This window comes from Canis aureus, chromosome 25 (assembly GCF_053574225.1).
Source record: "Canis aureus isolate CA01 chromosome 25, VMU_Caureus_v.1.0, whole genome shotgun sequence".
NCBI lineage: Eukaryota > Metazoa > Chordata > Mammalia > Carnivora > Canidae > Canis > Canis aureus.
In genome coordinates, this window is record NC_135635.1 from 26198159 (window position 1) to 26205000 (window position 6842).

At 42.8% G+C, this 6842-nt stretch overlaps 1 pseudogene across 1 annotated transcript in view; it reads right to left on the reverse strand.

Moving 5' to 3' along the window:
• Positions 1-1008: 1008 nt before the first annotated feature.
• Positions 1009-6842, reverse strand: part of LOC144297109 (cationic amino acid transporter 3 pseudogene) — a 28482-nt pseudogene continuing 22648 nt past the window's right edge. The window contains exon 2 of the transcript XR_013364173.1: positions 1009-3261. The product of XR_013364173.1 is annotated as a cationic amino acid transporter 3 pseudogene (transcript). The remainder of the gene's footprint in view (positions 3262-6842) is intronic.

Genomic DNA, 6842 nt, shown 5'->3' on the forward strand with positions numbered 1-6842 from the left:
TTTCACCATTTTCCTGATAGAAGCAAATTAAAGTATAACTAATATACAGTGTCATTATATTACTCTCAAGTGTAAAATATAATGATTCAACATTTCCGTACATTTCTCAGGGTTTCATCAAGGTAAGTGGACATTTAATTCCTTTTATCTATTTTACCTTATTGGCCCACCCACCTCCCCTTTGGCAAACATCAGTTTGTTCCTTGTATTTAAGAGTCTGGAGTGGGTTTCCTCCCTTTGTTTGTTCATTTGTTTTATTTCCTGAACTCTGCATATAAGTGAAATCATATGGTATTTGTCTCCCTTTAATTGACAGGTTTCACTTAGCATTATTCCCTTTAGGTCTACCCATGTTGTTATAAATGGCAAGATTTTTCTTTTCAATGGCTGATTAATATTACATTATCTACACATAACACATCTTCTTTATCCATTCATCTATTTGTGGACACATGGGTTGCTTCCAATCCTGGCTCTTTTATATAATGCTAAAATAGCCCTATGTGTGCATATAGCTTTCCAAATTCATGTAAATAAGAAGCTTTTGAATAGTAAAGGAAACCTACAACAAATGCAAAAAGCTACCTACTAAATTGGAAAAGATATTTGCGAATGATATATCTAATAAGTGCTTAATATCCAAACTATATAAGGAACTTATACAACTCAACACCAAAATAAAAAAAATCCATTTAAAAAATGGGCAGGGGCCCACAGGTACATGAAAAGATGCTCAGCATCACTAATCATCAAGGAAATGCAAATTAAAAATACAATGAAGTATCACTTTACACTTCTCAGAATGGCTAAAATTTAAAAGACAAGAAATAACAAGTCTTGGCTAGGACATAGAAAGAAAGGAACCATCATGCACTGTTGGTATGAATGTAAATTGATGTAGCCACTACAGAAAACTGTGTTCAGGTGCCTAAAAAAAATTAGAAATAGAATTACCATATGGTTTTTGTATTTCGACGACTGGATATTTACTCAAAGAAAACAAAAACACATTTTTTAGTTTCCTTTAATAATTATTGTTTTAAAGCTAATAAGCAGCTACAGACACAACTGAAAAGTAGAAAAGTTATTAAAAAAAAAGAGGAGAAAGCAAAAGACACATCCTTTACTCCACAATACGGAGCTGTATTAGTGTCCTCCCTCACCAAATCCCATGGGAGGCCGAACTTTCCATGTGCTCAAGAGGACTCTCCATTTTTTGTGCAGGAGGATGATACTGCATTCAAGTGTGATGATATCAAACCAAATATGTATTGGCAATGCTGAGTTCAAGTCTAAAGTTCATGCCCTAACTTCAGTGGGGTTAAGTGACCAGGCTGTGCTGGATCCCATAGCCAAAGTAGATAGCAAACCCAATCAGCATCCAGGCACCAAATAAGGCCCAGGTGCCAGCTGTCAGCTGCATCATTAGGTAAATATTCAGAAAGATGCTCAAGAGTGGGAAGAGAGGCAGAAGAGGTACCTTAAAGTGAAGGGCAGTGGAGCTCTGTGGCTGTCTCCAGATGACCCCAGTGATCCCAGCGATGAGTACCAGGAGGAGCACAACCACTATGATCCACACTAGGTCTCCAGAAAGCAGACCTGGCCACTGAGTCAGCACCAGGCAAAGCAGAGTCAGCAGCAGAACAAGCAGGGAGGAGCAAACAGAGACAACCTGGCCAGAGAGTGGAGTGGGGGTGGAGCTGTTCGGAAAAAATAGACTAGATAGAGTCAGCTTCTCTGCCATAGGTCCATTCTCCTCCAGTACCTGTGCTTCGTTTTCCTCATTCTTCCTCTCAGGCTGATACCTGAGGATGAGTACACAAATAGCAACAAGAGAGTGAGATATCAGGGACCCAACTACATCGATGTCCACAAGATAAGTGAGTCCAAAGAAGAATGTCACGACTGCTGCAATAACACAAATGATCACGATGACCACAACCTGGGTGAATATGCCAACATAGGTCCTGGCAAGGGCATAGAATAGGAGGCCATCGTCTGCCATCATCTTTATATGACTATATATGGGGACTGTAAAGTTTAAGAGGCGTGCAGAAAGAATACAGAAAAATCCGAAAGTTATAACATAGAAGGCAGGGACCCAGCCAATATGGAGAAATACCTCAGGCAAGGGGCTACCAGGTCGAAGCTGGTAGTAAGGCACCATAAGTGTAAGTGCTGCAGAGATACCAAAATACAACAAAGAGCTGATGAACAGTGAAATCACAATGCCCATAGGGATAGAATGCTGGGGATTCTGGGCTACTTTACCTCTGCTCACAATGCTGTCAAAACCAACAAAAGCATAGAAGCAGGTAGCTGCGCCACGGAAAATCCCCTGGAAGCCAAAAGGCATGAATCCTCCAGAGCCCAGAGGGCTCAAACTAGAGGTGTCATTGAGCCCAGCCTTCATGTAGTCCTCTTCTGTGAGTTTCCAGTTGCGCAGATCTCCCTTAATGATGCCAGAGATGATGACAAAACTGAGAAAGAAAACTTTAACCAATGTGAACCATTTGGAAATCTGGGAAAACTCAAAAACCCCCAGATTCCGGAATTCAATGAGGAAGAACACAAAACCCATAACAAAGAAGCCTAGATATTTTTCAAAGACACGGGAAACATATGATGAAATGTTCTCAGTCAGGGTCTCAGATATCTGGTCCCCACGCAGGTTGTCAAAAATTAACATCCACACCCAACCCAACACAACTCCATCAGCAACAAGGAAGAGGAGGAGGTTCCAGCCAGTGACAAAAGCACCAAGTTCACCTACAGTGACATAGGTGTAGACATATGCAGAGTCAGCATGAGGAATCCGGATACTCAACTCTGCATAGCACAGCCCAGCCAACAACGAGGCTAGGCCACCCACCAAAAAGCAGATCACAATCGAAGGTCCTGCTTGATTACTGATCACCTCCCCAGCCAGGACATATACACCTATACCCACTGTGCGGTCCACACCCAGGGTCACTAAATCCAGTGTGTTCAAATATCTGATCTGGGTCACATCTTGCTTCAATGTACGTCTGCGTACCAGCTTTTGACCAAATCTGCGAAGTGCCTGACACAGCATTCCAGCTGGAATTGAAGAGGATTCAATGATCAGCGCTGTAGCAAGCCCAGAGTGGAGAGAGTCTGTGATCTGATTCCGTGAGGCTGAGTTAAGCTGAAATGGGTTGGGGCTGCTGAGTTCCTTTGCTCAGGCTTCAAAGATGCTGCTTCATATTTCATCTGGTACGTGCTGTCATTCCATAATGCCTAAGTAAATGGTAAATATTTACTGAACAATGGTGTTAAACCAACCAACCATAGCTCAGAAGTCCCATGTAACCTGTCGCAGCCCAAAAGTCACAGAAACTGACTCTAAAGGACACCATAGACAAATCAACCCTGCTTTCCCTACAGAAAAAAGTACCAAATATCTCCAACATTCTGCTTTTTTAAAAAAAGATTTTATTTATTTATTTGAAGAGAGAGAGAGGGCACTCATATGCATGTGTGCATGCACGCGCGCACACACACACATACACAAAAGGGGGGCAGGGGTAGAGGGAGAGGCAGAAGTAGACTGACTCCCTGCTGAGCAAGAAGCTCCAAGCAGGGCTCAATCCCAGGCCCCTGAGACCATGACCTGAGCCCAAGGCAGAATTTTAACTACCTAAGCCACTCAGGCACCCCCTAATATTCTGCTCTTTTACATACTACATAACTTATTCCAATTTGGGTATGTCTGACACCTCTAGCTTCATGTACTAATTAAGCTGTAAGATACAGCGGGGCATGAATGTATTGTGCAATAATTCACATGCGGGGTGTGTGCGCTGTGCTTGAGCATGAGATATGACACATTAATTCATGGATTAGTGGGCCTCACTGTAATTGCAGACCCATTTTTAAAAATCATCTGTTGTTAATATACAAATATTGGTCCTCCAGCCTTAAAATCCTTAGCCCCTACATCACCTAGCCAAGATCAGATGGCACTTTGGCCCCCTAGCCCTCATTCTGCCTCATCCATTCAGCTCTACTGATGGCCAAGAGTGTATAGTCCACCCCTCCCTTTCCCTACCTAGTCCTGCAGAGGTGCTGTGAACAGAGAGGAGTGAGGAGGAAGGGGCAGGGTCTTCATAACCACCTGCAAGAAGGAGAGGACCAGGCTGCCTGGGAAAGAAATGCTAGAGAAATGGGGGCAACAGCCACCCCACATCCAGGATTGAGAAGGGAGAGGAGCCAGGAAGGTGGTTTTGGGAATTCTGACATTCAATACACCTCACCCAAAGTACCCAGGCAAAATTCACTACAGTTTTTGTGTCCACAGTTATGAGAATGTGATGGGCAGGGAGAAAAAAATGTCACCTAGCTCAATAGCTCATGACCTAAACAATTCCTTCTGTCTCCTCCCTCTCTGGGCTCCAGGAGAGAAGGTGAGCTCACTTCTGCAGACAGTTTCCTCACTGGCAACACTGTGCTCTGTACACACCTGCAATATCTGTAATGTCAGATTCCATGAGCCTGGAGACCAAGGTCTGTGCTTTGAGCTTCTATTTTAACCCTCACTTGTAACTCCCTATGAGTTTTTCATAAGGAGTTATTTTTAACTCCCACAAACCATTGTCTGAATATGCAAAATATTTTAATGAAGGAACACCACATGTGGTTCTTCTTTCCCCATCCTCTGCTGTTATTCAAATGGTCCCCTCCTCAAGGGAAGCAAGGCTTTGGATATAGAATTCACAGCAATGGCCTGGAAATGAGTAGTGGAGAAGAGAATAAAGTCACGTGGCCCCCACCCTCCTCCCTACTCAAGCTTTGGTTAAGAGAGAACTTTAGGAATGTTGCCAGAGGTATTGAAAGACAGAAAGATCAAGTCTAATTGAAAAGTCTTCTCTATAGATGGATTATGGATAGCTAGGCCATCTACCTAGAAATCTATCTCGGATTTGCCATTCACCTGTTTCAATGTTATATTTTATTTTAATTTTTTTATTGGAGTTCAATTTGCCAACATTTAGCATAACACTCAGTGCTCATTCCGCCAAGTGCCCCTCTCAGTGCCCATCACGCAGTCACACCAACCCCCCCCCCCCGCCCACCTCCCTTTCCTTTTTTTTTTTTTAAAGATTTTATTTATTTATTCATGAGATACAGAAAGAGACAGAGTGAGGGAGAGAGAGAGAGAGAGAGGATGAGGCAGAGACACAGGCAGAGGGAGATGCAGACTCCATTAAGGGAGCCCAATGTGGGACTCGATCCCAGGTCTCCAGAATCAGGCTCTGGGCTGAAGGCTGTGCTAAACCACTGAGCCACCCAGGGCTGCCCCCACCTCCCTTTTCACTACCTGTTGTTCATTTCCCAGAGTTAGGTGTCTCTCATGGTTTCTCACCCTCATTGATATTTTCACTCATTGTCTTTCCTTTCCCTTTATTCCCTTTCACTAATTTTTATATTCCCCAAATGAATAAGACCATATAATGTTTGTCTTCTCCGATTGACTTACTTCAATCAGCATAAGTTCCATCCAAGTTGAAGCAAATGGTGGGTATTTAACAACAAGCAGTGAGGTAGATAGGGAGAGTCGATTCTTTTTTTTTTTTTTTTTAATTCAATGTAGTTAACATATAGTGTATTATTAGCTTCAGGGATAGAATTTAGTTGTATAGGACACCCAGTGCTCATTATAACAAGTGCCCTCCTTAATGCCCATCACTCAGTTACCTCATCCCCCCACTCCCCACCTAATCAGCAGCCCTGGGTTTGTTTCCTACAGTTAAGAGTCTCTTATGGTTTACTTATCTCTCTGTTTTACATTCCCTTAGGTCATCTGTTTTGTTTCTTAAATTCCACAATGAGAGAAATCATATGGTGTCTTTCTCTAACTTATTTGACTTAGCATAATACACTCTAGTTTTATCCACATCATTTCAAGTGGTAAAATTTCATTCTATTTGATGGCTGAGTAAATGTGTATATGTATATATGTATATGTATATATATATATATACATATACTCCACATCTTCTTTATCCATTCATCTGTCAAAGGACATCTCAGTTCTTTATATATTTTAGCTATTGTGGACATTGCTTCTATAAACGTTGGGGTACACGCACCCCCTATGAATCACTAAATTTATATCCCTTGGACAAATACCTTATAATGCAAATGCTGGATTGTAGGATAGCTATTTTTGACCTTTTGAGGAACCTCCAGACTGTTTTCCAGAGTGGCTATACTAGTTTGCATTCCCACCAAGGGAGGGTCATTTCTTTTTTTATTTTTTAAAGATTTTTAAAAATCTATTTATTCATGATAGACACACACAGAGAGAGAGAGAAGCAGAGACACAGGCAGAGGGAGAAGCAGGTTTCATGCCGGGAGCCAGACGCGGGACTCGATCCCGGGACCCCAGGATCGTGCCCTGGACCAAAGGCAGGTGCCAAACCGCTGAGCCACCCAGGGATCCCGGGAGGGTCATTTCTTAACTCATGGAAACTTTCTACACTATAAATGTAACTGAGTTATACCCTGCTCATCCCTAGGATTCAGATGCTTCCATGGTTCCCACTGCCCTCTTTCATAGTCCTTCTTTCCTTCATATTCTGTCCTGTGCTCATTCTGCCAGCCTCATCCCCTGCCCAGTTTCTGCTCTGGCTGCAAAATTCAGCACTCACCCTGTTCCCTTGTCCCTACTGCCCTCTTAGCCCCTTTACTTTCCTATACCCTACTTCTCTTTGGGTTTCCAGCTCAAAAGTGCTTCCACAGGATGCCTTCCCTGACCCTTATGCTGCCTTCCTATGTGCTCTCAGAGCACCTTGCTATCCCCATGTGCCATTTATTCT